The sequence below is a fragment of the Mauremys reevesii genome, linkage group 1 (assembly GCF_016161935.1).
Source record: "Mauremys reevesii isolate NIE-2019 linkage group 1, ASM1616193v1, whole genome shotgun sequence".
Taxonomy (NCBI): Eukaryota; Metazoa; Chordata; order Testudines; family Geoemydidae; genus Mauremys; species Mauremys reevesii.
In genome coordinates this window covers 32,117,082-32,132,821 of record NC_052623.1, presented here as the reverse complement: position 1 = coordinate 32,132,821, position 15,740 = coordinate 32,117,082, and the positions used below count along the sequence as shown (strand labels likewise).

Sequence of the window (15,740 nt, the reverse complement as noted above, 5' to 3'; positions counted from 1 at the left end):
CTGCAAAATTAATGATGCCTTAGTGCTTTTCATTATTAGTGGCTTGATAAACAGATTCTCCAGTGTTCTATAACCGGCTTTCAAATGTCTCCTTTACTTTATTATTTTTTAAAGAGTGGGAGGGGGGAGGTTGCTGGGTAGGAACAATGTTATGTTTGCTCCAAGTGCCTTAGCTCATGCTTTGCTGTTCTTTTTAATTTTTGTTACATTCCCCCTACTCCCTTTCCCCACCATCCAGCATGAGGGGCACTGAAATTAATTTTTACAAGTTTTAAGATACTTATGGAAGTGTATGAGAATTGAGTCCTACGTGACTTAATTATAATGGTTTTGCTAGCCTGCAAGAAAGTTAGGAATTCGAAGAGCTGTTGTCATAAAAAGGTGGTGTGCTTTAACTTTTCAGAGCAACCAGTGTGAAATTGGTATTTGTTAAACAAATTAAAATGAATCATATCCTTGGAGTGTTAAGGTATTTGGATAATTTTCCTTTTTACATGATTTTTACTATCTTAGCCTTGAAAGACCTCCCACTGTCCCCCCACCTCAATCCGAATACTGCATCATGCTCTGTGTGAGTAGACCCCAGTGACTGTCCAGAGCAGCGCTGAAATCGCTGGGGCTTGGTGCAGGCACGGTATTCCACCCATGTGGAGTAACTTGCAAGATCCAGGCCATAGACTTTGAAGCTGAAACAGACCTATGTAGGATTGTTTCCTCCAGTATACTCTTGAGTTCTTTGTCCTTTGTCTATTATTACGTGTCCCAAAAAATGTTTCAATCACCTCCCTTGGGAGATTGTTCCAGAATCGGATACATTTTATGGTTAGGAAATGAAAGCGAGGAATTATCCTTGGCTATACTTTAGTATGGACCGTGCAAGTTTGTGCAACCTTCCACACACATCATGTCACATCACATTGATCTTAACCTGCAGTAGCCCTCTCTGTTAGTCTGGGGCCTGTCATGGGCAGAGTTTGCCAATCATCCAGCTGTTTTTATGACATGGAATGGTGTCCCTTGAGAACTAGATTGATGCTATTAACTTCATCTTCACTTGTGATTTAAGGGTCAGACCCAAAACCCACTGGGCTTTCTATCAGGCCCAAAAGTGACAATTCAGCAAAGCTCTTAAATGCATGTTAAGTCCAACTCAGTCCCCAAAACAATTAAGCACACGCATAAGTCCCATGTTGAAGCACATGCTTTAAGTGCTGTGCTGAATCAGGGCTTAAATGAACACTTGGGCTACACTTTTGATGTGATTGGTTAGTGCATTAACCCGCACTGCTCCTCCTCATGACATTTTCATTTTAATTTTACAGCTGCATTTTATAGCTTTTAACATTACTGGGAAATAACTTTAAAACAGATGCTGGTAAATCAATGGATATAACTCGTGACACTGATTAAAGCTGACATTTAACTTATATACATTGTTATTTACTGGCTTGTTAGCAGAGCTATCCATGGTGAACTGGCTGACAGCTGGCTTGAGTTAGTGGGAGTTTTTTAGTAAAACTACAATGGCAGCAAATAGGGTTTGTTTTTTCTTTAAAAAAAAAAATATCAATGGTTCTCAACTGAAGTCCTCTGAGAAAAATGGGATTTTGTCTATGTGATGTAGTTTAAAAGCTAGCAATCTGCTGATATCCAATCCCCAACTTCTATGGAATTTTATCTCTGTTAAATCTACAATATATCTTCCATGGGCCAGATGGATAATAAAGCTCATTGACCTATATTGTTGCTGTCAATTTAAATGTTGTAACCAGAGTAAAGTAAGTTCTATTCAGCCTTTAATTGTGGAAATGGTATGTAATGTATTTATTTGATTTATCCATCTCCTATCCCAGAATCTGTGCGTCACACTGCAGTTACTAAAGAATTTAAAATCTTCTATCCAGAATTTATCATTGCTACCAGACTGCCCAGCAAGAAAAATCTAACCAATTCAACAGGCCCTGAATCTCCAACAGGCCACACTAGGTTTTACAACCCCTTCACCTGAGAACTCTGAATTTCCAAATGCCTATAAAAGAGAATGAGATATGTAACATGCCCAAATGCATCAAAAATCTGGGTTCGAGCAGATCAAAGGGATTCGTGAATTCAAGAGTTGAAGACCCCTCAACAGAGTCCAGCAGCCTACTCCCATTTAAATCCAGGGTTCAGGGCTACCCAGAGGATTCAGGGGGCCTGGGGCAGGGCCGGGTCTTCAGCAGCAATTCAGCGGTGGGTCCCTCTTGGAGGGAAGGACTCGCCGCCAAATGCAGCCAAAGAATGACGTGGCGGCGGTAGAGCAGCCTAAGTGCCGCTGATCGCGGCTTTTATTTTTATTTTTTTCCCGCCACTTGCGGCGCTTGTACTCACCAGGCGGCGCTCTGAGGGTTCGGCAGCACTTTAGCGGCGGGTCCTTCACTTGCTCTGAGTCTTCCGCTGCACTGAAGGACCCGCCACTGAAGACCCGGAGCGAGGGAAGGACCCACCGCTGAAGTGCTGCTGAAAACCCAGAGTGGCTTGCGAGGTCCTTGCGGGGCCCGGGACCTCAGGTGGCTCTGCCAGGGTTATCTGTTGGATGAAGAAAAATCCTTAAATAAATAATTTTTCCCAACTACATGACAGAGTAAGTTAGATGCAGACCTGGGTTATTTAGGAGACTTCATAGATTTAAATCTTTCCTGCTGAAGATCCCCAAAGTCCCTATCAGCCTAGCTCTATAGTTGTCACTAGCCCTTTGTGAGTTTTGCAGAGTTTATTGGAGGTGGGCTATGCAAACTTGACCTTAATAGGACCATTCTGAATGTTAGCAGTTTACCAGGCCCTGCAGGTTTTCCCAAACCACCCCCCTCCCCCCGTTCCTGGTATTCCCTAACAGTTGAATCCTTGCAATTATGGGGTTTCCGTCCTGTTATATTAGGTTACTTGGATGCATCTCTCTGATTTTGTAGTTGCCAGTGACCTTGTAATGCATTATAGAGATCTGGCTGGCTGAGCAAGAGTGCTTCCTTGCTCCCATTGCCCCACTGAAGGACAAGGTTCTTTTCTGGCATTGGGGAAGCAATTGGTCCCATAAAGAAAGTGGTGGGGGAAGACTTGAGTGGGCATCTTTCTCCAGGAGTTTATCTTTAAATAATAAATCAAAAGATAAGTAAGCAAATACCAGGGCCCTGCATGGATATGTGGGGTGGCACCTGTGGACTTGAGTGTGGTTGACATGAGTTAGGGGTGCTTGAAGGTTCCCAATCCTAGACTGAAGGTCATATAATTTGAGTGATAGAACCTAGAATGCATCCCACTGTCCAAATCAGTTCTATTTGTATTATGCAAACCTTTCATAAAGCTCTTATTGCCAGCTTTCCTAATTTCCCTAGGGCTGTCCTGAGTGGGAGGAAGCAGCAAAAATTCCTGGATTCTAATTAGGGAGGAAATGTTGCGTTGAGATGCGATGAATAAATATCATGTCATGACGTTGGGTTTTTTTTTTTTTCCGACCACAAAAGTAAATGGAAAAGTGGCAGCTCTAACCTTTGGGATCATCCTTAAGTGCCAGTCCAGGTATTGCTCTGCCCTAGATTAAATGACCCCTTGTCAACTCAGTGAGATTTAAAACCAAAACATAAGAAATTGTTTATATTTTGTTTTTCCTGATCATGCCTTTTAAGGAAGAAGATCCTCTGTATGTTTCCTTACGTTTAGACTGCTTATCCCCATGCATTTAGTTTACCATTCTTCATGGACAATTAGAAGGAAAAGACCATTCAAATACGGTAGGAGCAGAGGCAACCTTAGAGCTACGCCTAAGGAAGAGAAGAGGCCAGAGCCAATAGAGAAGGGATGGGGAGATTCTAGTCACTAGTGGCTCAGGGCGGGAGGGAGTGGAATGTGGGGAGAGAGTGTGAGGCTATGAATATTTACCAGTTGTTTCTGGTAGCACCTACAATGTGCAATACATAGTATAAACACAGAAGTCATGGGCCTTCCCTGAGGATTTCCCGTCTTAAAAAGGATTCTGGCAACCAAGGAAATGGGGATGGGATTGAATAGAGGAAGAGGCTTAGAGAAATGAAATGAGGAAAGAGAAATTTGAGAAAGGAGGTGTGAGTGGGCAAGAGAAAGATAGAAAATGCACAGAATGAGAACAGAAAATAGAGGCAATGGAACAGAGGAAAAAAGAAAGGGATTGCAGATAAATAAATGGATGGAAGTGAAGGAAGGAAGAAGAGAAAGCAATAAAGAACTGGAATAAGGGCAAGTAAAGATACACACATTATATGAAGTAAATTTGTTTGATTGTATTTATGCTTCTACATTTGCAGTATGAACGGTAGAGGCACATGTGTGTCTATGTATCATATTTATTATACTTTTTTAAAAGGTTCACTTATTTTCTTTTGACTTGGGAGTTGGGTGCCAAAATAACTTCTTCAGTTATGGTACTGATGTGCCTATCTCCATTCCTGATCATGTGTCCTCCATCTTTTTAAGCCTAACAATAGACCTGCAGGCCCCATACTACATCAAAACATTCCTTCAAAACTTTGAGACCTTTTTATGCTTCCCAAAATACATTCTGCCAGGACCAGGGACCATCAGCCTCCTCTAAACCTGTACTTTGGGCTAACCTCTATCCTGCTTCCATTTAGTACATTATTGTCAAAGTAGCTGCCTCAAAGTCAATGGTGCTGTTTGCAGAGTAAGGTGCTATTCGGTGTAAGGGTGGCAAAATCTGACCCATTGTGTTTAAATTTGATTAATTACGGGAGGGGGGGAAGGGCGCAAAGCTATGTTTAAACTCCCTTCATTTTTCTCTTGCAATTAGAGCCTATTATATGGCAAAGCATTATTTCTGTAAATTAAACAGTTTTGTTTTAGACCTTTTCTTCTGTGTCACTTTAAATTGCCTTGCTTTTAACTTTCCACAAGGCATACGGAAGCATTTCTATCTTCTTTCATGAGATGGTGGCGATCTGGTGGTCTGAACCCTGTGGCTGGGACTTAGCAACTGCTATACCCTAATTCTAGTTCTGGACCTGACTATTGGTCCTCCGACCATTGGTCTTGTACCACAAGTCTCATTGATCTCAATAGAAGCTCCGGTGCTCAGCTCCTCTGAAAATGAGGCCCGCAACTTTTCTGTCTCATTTTTTTCCATTGGTAAAACTGGGGCAATCTTACTCACCTCTCGAGGTGTTGAAATGATTAATTAATTAGTCCTCTTTCCCATAAAAGACTTCCTACTGCAAATGCTTATTAATATAACTATTCTATTATTCCCAAGTGGGACCTCTACCTCTCTTCTTTGTCCTCTCTCACGCCATTCTGTTCTTTTATATCTTTCTTTTTTCTCTCACTTCCCCCTACTCCCTCCCATAAATTATTAGAATTCTTTATCCTCTTTTCTCTCCTGTCACTGAAAAAGCGTGTCAAAAAGACAAAAAACCTTCTACACTGCCTGTTAATATCCCAACCTGAATTCAGATTTGAACCCATTTGACCTTTTAATAGCTCAAGATAGGATAAGTATTTTCTGCTGAGAGAATTAAGGAAAATTAAATTATATTTTTTCTACATGAATCAGTAGCCAGACAGTGGTCTTAGAATGGAAATCTTTAGTAGCATCTGATACCAACATTTTGATTAAAAAACTAGAATGATATTAACATAGCACACATTAGATGGATTAAAAGCTGGCTAACTGATAGGCCTCAAAATGATATCCCAGGTCCGTGGGAGGAGTCTGTTGCTTTGGTGGAGCTGGGATTGTGGTCTAAGGAGGGGTTCTCTGTTGTATAAAAACTCAAGGGCCCCAGGAGGTGGGTGGAATGGGAGGACCCTCAGGCTTTCAGCCGTAGGGGTGGCGCACTGAGATCCAGGCTTCAGCTGCCAGGTGGGAGTTGGGGCTCAGGGATTCTGTTCCACAGGGCGCTGGTGCTCGGGAGCTTTAGCACCGCAGGGTGGAGGGGCCTCAGGACTTCTGCCCAGCTGGGCTCCAGGCTTTTGCCTCATGGGGCGGGTGGGCTTCTGGCCTGTGGGGCAGCAGGGCTCGGGGCTTCTGCCTTGGACCCCAGCCAGACCAGTGCTGGCCCTGCTTCATTGACCCCCTGAAACTGGCTTGCAGACCCCAGGGGGCTACAGACCCCCAGTTGAGAACCGCTGCTCTAAGTTATCTGTGGCCTCAATAGTGTACAGACTACCATAAAGTTTTAGAGGACAGACTGCATTCTTATCCTCCAAGTGTTGGCATACACTGTTCACCATGCTGGGAGAGTTGGCCAACATTCTGCCATAGGAGGTGAACAATCCAGGTTTAAAGAAGGTATCTGTTATCTCACTTTTTTGTGTCTGTGCATGAAGTGTCAAACCAACATAGACTGGTAAAAGCATTTTCAAGCTTTGTTATGGTACAAACTTTCTGGTGTTCACAGTGGTAGATGTACTGCAACGGTGGTGCCAAAGTGAGGGTAACTGGATGAATGGAAACTTGTTCTGAGTTTTAATGTTTGGACCAGGGATCGACAATCTTTGGCACGCGGACAGTCAGTAAATCCTGGGGGTGGGTCAATGTAGATGGCATTGTACTTCACTCAGGCCAATGGGTAAGTGCTGTGTCACCGGCTGGAACTGCCTCAAACGTTAGCCGTGTGCCTGAGCATTCTCTCCTGGTTCTCTCTCTTCTTGGTACCTCCTGGCTGCAAATGCTGCTGTTGCTGGGATGGTTGCAAGAGGTCAGCAATGTTTCCGTGGTAAAAATTTTGAGATCCGTGGTAATTTTTCAAAAAATTGAATGACTGAATGACATACCACCCCACCCCCAGTGTCCGTCACTAAGGATGGTCATTTTGTCAAGTCTTTGTCATGCAAAATGGTGGTACCGACCCGTGCGTGGTTGGAGGGTTTGGTGGAAGGGGGGCAGATAATTTCACCATTGTCTATAGGAGTGCTATTACCACAGGAGGGCAGTAAATTACCTTAGGAGGGAGTTGCAAGAGTGACTTAGGTGGGGAGCTTTTATACTGTATTTTAGCAGCAACTCTTAAGAGTGGCCACTGCCATTTCCAACCCAATGTTGGGGAGCCACTAGGGTGGACTGCTACTGCCTGTCTTGAGGGGAAAATTTACTGCCCACCTTGGCCCATTTTCCTTTCTTACTGGAAGGGATGGGGAAGGAGGCAGCTGCAGATATTTTGACTGGCTCCCATTGTAGCAGGGCTGACTGTTGGTAGGAGCATGAAGGCAGCAGCAGCTCTCTTAGGCATTATGACTAAAGAGTGGGTAGACATTATTAAATTGCAGACCTTGAAATCTCTTTTCATTACAGAGCTGTGGGCTGGCAATTTACAGAAGTGCTGATTAGAGAGGCTCTTCTGTATCTCTAAAAAAATCTGCCTACTCCTCATGTATATTTCATCACTTCCTTTCCAGTAAATTAAATCATAATGCCGAAAAAATGACAACAGAAAAGCATGGGATGTAGAACCATGAAGTGTCACACATACCTGTTTTATGGTTTTGTTGCATGGTCAAGTAGAAAAAAGCAAAGAGGTTGTGAGAAGGGAATCCCTTGTGAATACAGAAAAAACAAAGGGAATGCAAGCAAAGTAAACAAAACCGAAGGGGAATGCAGACAAAGTAAATTATTTTTTATTTAAATTTTCTACTTTTGATTTAAATGTTCTTTTTCAAGGATGCCTCCCCTTTAGAAGATTTTTTCTGAAGATCATTTCCCACCCACCCCCAAAATCCTTGATTTTTTTTTTTACATTATATTTCGGAAGGTATAGACTGGTCTATTTCCAGTTTAAGACTCCCATTGCCCTGTATATGCATGCTTTATATGTAGGTAAGACTTGTGAGATGTCGTCCTTAGTTCAAATTTAATTTGTTATGATTTTAGCTATTTATGCAGAAAGGTCTTTGAGTAAATGAGGTTGTACTATACTGTATTTTAGATACAATATATGTTTGTTTAAAAAATCTCTTGGTATAAGTTCAGCTACCAACTTAATTAAACTGTTCTATTCCATTCTTTTTTTAAAAATTATTTTAACCATGAAAAATTACCCTGTTAGCTATTAACAGAGTAATTATTGCAAGAGATTTTCTAACATATGTTGTGGTGTCATCAAAGCGAGCCCATATTGGCATAGCTGTTCCATTTTCATTTCAATTTTTCATCCCCCTTACAACTTTCTATGGAAAAATTCCTTTCAGGGTGAAATCTATTATATTTAGTCTTGGCCAACATGGTTGTCTTTGTTCTGTTCTTTTCTTTTCTTAAAGTCCAACAAATCTGATGAACTAATCTTTTGAGTTTTGCGACTATGAAAAAAATCTTTAAGTATTCAGATTCTTTTTGCACACACTCGTTTTCATAGCACGGAAATGTTTGATTTTGAAATTTCATGCTTCTGCATTTAACCCTGGGTTAGGCAGTAAGGATGTTGTTTCAGCTGACTAGCTTACTGAACTGTCAGATATAATCACAACCCTCTGGTGACTGGTCAGAGCTGTGGATCTCCTAATGTCTCCTAGGCATCCACACACCTCATAATATCCTTTGGTGTATATGCATTCCTTTCTGCTTGTAGCTTCAGAGGTGTAGGCACTTCATAGAATGAAATCCTGACCCTTTTGAAATTATTGGGAGTTTTACCATTGAGTTTAACAAGGTCAGGATTTCACACCTACTGTGCAAAGTTAAGCACGTGTTTCTCTGCAGGATCAGGGCCTTAATCATTTTCACAGCTGCTGCTGATTCTGGAAGGAGCTAGGGATGATTTTGACTGCAGGGAGTTTTTCAGATCTGCACACCTACAATGCCTAATTCTATACATTGAGCTTCAATACCTTCATGATAGCTTTGTAATGCTATTGAGTGTATAGGTGTAATGCAGACACCTCCTGGATATGGTGTTCTGTTCCCTCTAGAGGTGCTGAGACCACTTAGAAATTATTGAGTCTGTCTGCTCTACAGCCTTAGCTAACAGCCAGTTGGTTCTTAAGCTCATGCATTAGAGGCTTATGAACTAAACTCCAGAGACCCCAGGTTCAGTTCTGTCTACTGACAACCAGGATCTGTCAGTCTCACAAGTGAAGGCTCATCTGGGATTTCAATTGGGAAGTTTAATAGAATCATAGAATATTAGGGTTGGAAGGGACCTCAGGAGGTCATCTAGTCCAATCCCCTGCTCAAAGCAGGACCAATCCCAGATTTTTACCCCAGTTCCCCAAATGGCCCCCTCAAGGATTGAACTCACAACCCTGGGTTTAGCAGGCCAATGCTCAAACCATTGAGCGAAGCTTGGGACACACTTCCTCAGCTAGGGGAAGTATGTAACTCACACACCTCCTGTATGTGGTGCTCTGTCCCCTCTAGTGACACTGACACCACTTAGAGAAATTAATCAATTTGCTCTATAGCTTTAGCTAAGGGCCAGTTGTCTTTTAGCTCATGTGGTAGAGGCTCATGCCCTAAGCTCCAGAGGCCCCAGGTTCGATGCTGACAACCGGGGTCTGTCAGGTTACATAAGTACATCCTGGGAAGAATACATTTTAAATATTTGAGAGATTACTATTTAAAGTACAAGGGCTGGAGAATTTTTAAAAATGATCTTTGCTAGTCTGACTTGCCAAACTTTTAAAAATAAACCAATTTGAGTCTTGGATGGATGACAGTCTGAACTTATTAAATATTAATAATCGTGTTGCTGTACATGCTTATACTGATCACTTCATACTAAGAGCCTTAGTATATGAAGCTGCTTTTCATAGAACTATTGATGATAGGCCTGTTTGTTAGGTAATCCGGTCTCTGGGCCAAATGCTATACCTGCATTAGCGTAAACCACTGAAGTTTAGATTTATGCTGGTGTGACTGAGAACATAATTTGTTTTCTGACCATACTTCCAATCTCTCTCTCTGTCCTCACTGATGCCTACAACTACTCCAAAGAGTAAATGTGATACCCCGAGTAACTATAGGCCAGTTAGCTTGACATCAATCTTGGATGAGACGGCTGAAATGGGACACAAACAGTAAAAAACTTAAGGATGGTAACATAATTAATGCCAGTCAACATGGTTTTATCTTGGACTTGGAACATAGGAGGTATTAGGAGAGCTGGTGACCAAGCAACAGATCAACTGGTGTGGGGGAGGAAGGGGAAACTTTGATCACCTGATGAGGTTCATCTGGGGAGTCACATGACAGAGGGAACAAGATTTTTTATTAAAAGGGCAGGAGGGGCTCTAGTTGCACTCTCTGGTCATTTCATGGCTCAAGCTAGGGGAGCTCGCTGCAGGAGCCTGATGAGAAGGCAGGGGAGGGTCCCTGTCTACCTGAACACAAACAGACTTCCAAGGACTCTCAAAAGCAGGATGAGCTAGAGAGGGGCATGGCATGGAGAGATTTGTTGTTTTCTAAATGATCTTTAATTCTCTTATGCTGTCTGTGAGTAAAGCACATGCTTGGTTTAGAATTCCTTTTGCAAAATCTCTGTTTGCTTCAATTATCCCATGTTCTGGAAGAGGTAAACTATAAACCGGAGTACCCACAAGGTTGGAGCTCTGGGAAAAGGTGTGCTTAGACATGTGGGGTGGTTTTTTGGATGGCTCAGTCCTGATTCTGGAGGCCTAGATTAGCTGGGCTGTGGTGTACCACTTCCATGAAGGGGTACCAGGAAGTATGCCATAAAGGCCAAGGTAAGAAACAGTGCTGGAGCTTTCTGCCTCTCAGGAAAGTGTATAGGGCATGGTTCTAGTGTGTGGTGCCCAGATACAGCTGCCTAGTGAGCGGGTGAGGGCTGTGACAAGTACATGATAGCAAATATAATTAATTTTTCTTTAATATTCTGGTAAGGCTGGACTATTTAAGTACATGTCTTAAACCATCAGTCTGAAAGTTAAATGTTTTCTAACAAGTGGCTTATGCTTATCAGAGGGATGGAGCTTCTTGATGATTCTTTTCTCCTGTGAATTTTATGTGGTGAATTGCAAATTCTTTCTGCTAGGGCTCAAGGGATGCTATTCTCTGAAAGTTTTAACTAATATGCCCCAATGTTTAAACAGCCAAATTGAAGCTAAATATTGATGTAATATTGTCTCCTTTAGCATGTCCTTTTATGTTGACATTGAACTTCTGGGTAAAAGAGTGGCTTATATCAGCAAAAGAGAAAATCCTATTACCTTTAACTGTCTGCTCATTGATTAATTATTCAGCAAAGTAAATATATAATATAAGATTTAAATTAAACTTTAATTAAAGATTTTTATCTGAAAACTTGCCTCTTTGGGGTCTTCTGATGTTTAAACTCTAAATCCTTTTAAAAAAAACATTAACTCGAGTGTAGCTGTTGGAAAAAATTTCAAGGCTTGCTTTTTGTCCATATGGAAAGTTAGATAATGATTCAACATGTGCCATAGTATAGATCCCAGTATCCTCCAGTACTAACTGCTTATCACAGGTGAGCTATATCCAGAGGCATATTTACTTCATCTATCAGGTTTTTACATCAATACTGGATCAGTTCCAGGAGGCATCATTTCTGCTTTTGGTAGATACTTTCAAGACGGATGACAATCATTGCTGTAATGCCCACTAATTAAGAGATAATATAATACAGTAATATCTTAAATTGTATAGATAGTATTACATTGTATCCTAATGGATCCTTCAAGGGTTTACAAATTCCATATGCAGGAATCACCCCACGCACCACTGAATTGCAGTGCAGGAACACTCCACGATAGTTTTGGACAGGAGGTAAAGAACACCATATCCAGGAGGTCCCCAGACTAGTCCACGGAACACTGGCTGGTGTTCTGCAAGAAACTGGCTCTCCACCATGTTTCTGATATGCCTTGTAGACCATACTTACAGTGTGGATGGGGGTGATCACAAGGGGTAACAGATGCAGACAAAAAAAATTAAATTAAGCTCTGTCTCTGAGGGAAGCACTTTAAGCATGGTTTTACCAAAGCGGCTGCTGCTCCCCGATTATAACAGACTCCCCATACACTGTTTTCAAATACTTTAAGCACGGCTTATAGAAAAGTAGCTAGGCGCACACACAAGGTTAAGGGGATAATACTCTTTGTTAGCTGAGCTCCAGCAGCCATCGCAGCATTCTCACAGCTCTTGCAGTACTGCAGAGCAGTGATCTCAACCCATTTGTAAATATTGATGGCCAGCTGTGACCTAGTAAAAAAGCTTGGGGTCCTGCCCCTGGGGAAGAGAGATGGCCCTGGTTTGGGGGAGGGGAGTTGGTTCTGCCTTAGGTGGGGGTTGGGTCCTGCCTCTGGGGGAAGGGAGGCCCTGGGGTGGGGAAGTCAGGTCCTGTCCCTGTGGGGAGGCTGTGGGGCAGGGTTTGCAGAGCAAGCCTGCCGCTCACTCACCCTGCAGTGGTGGCTCTGGTTCTGCAGGGCTGGCTGGGTGCTGCTCCCTGCTCTGGGCGGTGTGACCTCCGGTTTCCAGTGCCTCTCAAGTTTGTCCCCACCCCTTTAACAGGTAGGGTTGCCAACTTTCTACTCACACAAAACCGAACACCATTGCCCCACCCCTCCTACAAGGCCCTGTCCATGCCCCACCCCTTCTCCAAGGCCCTGCCCCCCACTCACTCCATTCCCTCCCCACCAGGTCGCTCATTCTCCCGACCCTCACTCACTCGCTCATTTTCACTGGGCTGGCTCAGGGGGCTGGGGTGCAGGAGGGAGTGAAGGCTCCGACTGGGGGTACAGGCACCAGGGTGGGGGCAGAAATGAGGAGTTCAAGGTTTGGGAGGGGGCTCCAGGCTGAGGCAGTGGGTTGGGATGCGAGATGGGGTGAGGGCTCCAGCTGAGGGTGCGGGCTCTGGGGTGGGGCCAGAGATGAGGGTTTTGGGATGCAGGAGGGGACTCCGGGGCTGGGGGGGTGGAGCCAAGGGGTTTGGAGTATGGGAGGAGACTCTGGGCTGAGGCTGGGGGTTGGAGTGCAGGATGTGTGTGTGTGAGGGCTCTGGCTGGGGGTGCAGACTTGGGTGGGGCTAGGGATGAGGAGTTTGGGGTATAGGAAAGTGCTCTGGGCTGGGACTGAGGGGTTCGGAGGGTGGGAGAGGGATCAGGGCTGGGGCCCGGGAGGGGGTCAGGGGTGCAGGCTCTGGGTGGCACTTACCTCAAGTAGCTCCTGGAAGCAGCAGCATGTCTCCCCTCCAGCTCCTACGTGGAAGCGCGCTCCGTCCGCAGGCGCCGCCCCCACAGCTCCCATTGGCCATGGTTCCTGACCAGTGGGAGCTGCGGGGCAGTGTGCGGAGCCCCTTGGCTGCCCCTACCTGTAGAAGCCAGAGAGGGAACATGACACTGCTTCCCAGGAGCCCCACGGTGCAGAGGCTAGCAGGGAGCCTGCCAGCCTGCCAAGCGTGCCGTTGACTGGATAGTTAATGGCTCGGTCAGCAGTGCTGACTGGAGCCACCGGGATCCCTTTTCAACAGGGTGTTCCAGTCGAAAACCAGACACCTGGTCACCCTACTGACGGGGGGGGCTGACTGGGCCAAACTTGTGTGAGTTAGGGCACATGGGGTTGAAGCACCACACGTTCAAACTTGGCCTGGCCAACCCCCCTGTCGTCATGACAGAGGTGTGGCTGGGCCAAACCTGAGCAGCACTGTGACTCTGTGCATCATCATAATACCTGGAGCCAAGCCAGCCCTGTCTGACTGGAGCCACGGGGGCTATCACACAACCCTTTGAAACATTCTGGTGATCCAATTTTGGGTCGTGGTTAAGAAACCTTGTTACAGAAACCTTAAAGGGACAAACCATTACATCCCTCCCCCACGGAAATGAGCTTCTTTAGCTCCCCAAATACTACAGTAAGGAGGGCCCTAAAAGTTCCTAGATAGGTAGTTTTGTTCTCATAGGAAGTACTAGCAAAATTACTGACCTGATGACTACCTTTATTGTCATCTTCTTGCTGTGGTTACATTCAAAAATCTGTTTGTCCTTTGTTACGGTGTTTAGGAGGTCTACATTTCAAATGTTCCTAATGGACTGGTAAGTGTTAGTCATTTTTCCATCTATGGTCTTCCTGGATTCTTTGCGACTTTGTGCAACTTTTATCTCCTTAAAGAACTTGCTTTCCTCTCTGATGATTCCGAATGACCATATATCACATCCTACTGGGGTCAGCCAGCTCAATGAGGGCTTTCTCAAGGGGGCTTTAGATATGTTTATTCTGGTGGGTCATGTAATTCTCAATATGAGAAACTAAGGAAGAAGTCTCAATAAATGAGAAATGAGATACAGCTTAGTTTTTAATTTAACATAGTCACTATTAAAAATCATATTTTTCTGACACATACTGTACTCATTTTAACATTCCACCCCCACCTGGTCCCTAAGGAAGAGGTGATAACGCAAGTGCAATCTGACAGAAAATTAAACCTACACTAAAACTATCCCAGTCAGTTGCTGCTGCCCATACTGAAGCTCCTGAGGCTAGCCACACTCAGCTGCTGATCTCTGAAGCTTTGTCTTCTCTAGGAAAGAAAGGTGTATTCGGAACTAAATATAGTTATCTCAAGGTAAAATCCTTATGAAGACAAGGCAATTTGTTGTTTTCGCACAAGTTAGCAGGTTGAGTTAAAGACTAGGCTTTCCCATAGTTGAGTTAAGAACTCACCTTTTTTCCTAGTGAAGACAATGCCTGAGTGGAAAGAGCAATATTGCATGTTAGAATGAAGAATAATGTTGCTATCAGTTTCCTTGCTTAAATTGTTAGCTTCGCTTTTCCTCACTGGGATTGTTTGGGATTAGACTGTTTGTGTAGCTGTTTTGCAACTCTGTGGCAAGGGGGCAGGAAAAGGAGTTTGGGGAAATGTCAATTTGCATTGTAATATTTTATTTACAGATTGTGCAGATTAGGGAGGGAAAACCAATAACATTTGTTTTTCCTTGGCTTTTAGCTTTCACGTGTAATTAGGAGATGGAGATTTATATTGTGTGCAGCTGGTTAAAGTATTGAAATTCATTATAAGACTGTGGCTAGCTGAGTTCATTTGCTGGGGGATTTTAACAGCAAATGTATTTGTTTCTTGATTTGAGGATTTCTTGAGAGTGGTATCAGGCCCCTACAGAACAGGAAAATATACGAGTTCAATCCTAAACGTCAACAAATTTATCTCTTTTAGACTGTAACTTTAAATTAGCTGAGTTTTGTGAAGGAAAAAATAGAAAAATCTCATGATTCCAAGACTGCACTTCCCTGGAAGCCACAATATAAATTCAGCAAAGAATCCTGTGGCACCTTATAGACTAACAGATGTTTTGTAGCATGAGCTTTCGTGGGTGAACACCCACTTCTTCGGATGCAAGCAGTGGAAATTTCCAGGGGCAGGTGTGTGTATATATAAGCAAGCAAGAAGCAAGCTAGAGATAACGAGGTTAGATCAATCAGGGAGGATGGGGCCCTGTTCCAGCAGCTGAGGTGTGAAAACCAAGGGAGGAGAAACTGGTTCTGTAATTGGCAAGCCATTCACAGTCTTTGTTTAGTCCTAAACTGATGGTGTTAAATTTGCAGATGAACTGGAGCTCAGCAGTTTCTCTCTGGAGTCTGGTCCTAAAGTTTTTTTGCTGGAGGATGGCCACCTTAAAATCTGCTATTGTGTGGCCAGGGAGGTTGAAGTGTTCTCCTACAGGTTTTTGTATATTGCCATTCCTAATGTCTGATTTGTGTCCACTTATCCTTTTCCTTAGAGACTGTCCAGTTT

The 15,740-nt window shown here is 43.6% G+C and overlaps 1 protein-coding gene across 3 annotated transcripts in view; it reads left to right on the top strand.

Moving 5' to 3' along the window:
- The window catches only part of SLC36A4 (solute carrier family 36 member 4), a 219,076-nt gene that overhangs the window by 172,146 nt on the left and 31,190 nt on the right, over positions 1–15,740 (top strand). The gene's annotated exons all lie outside the window — the stretch shown is intronic.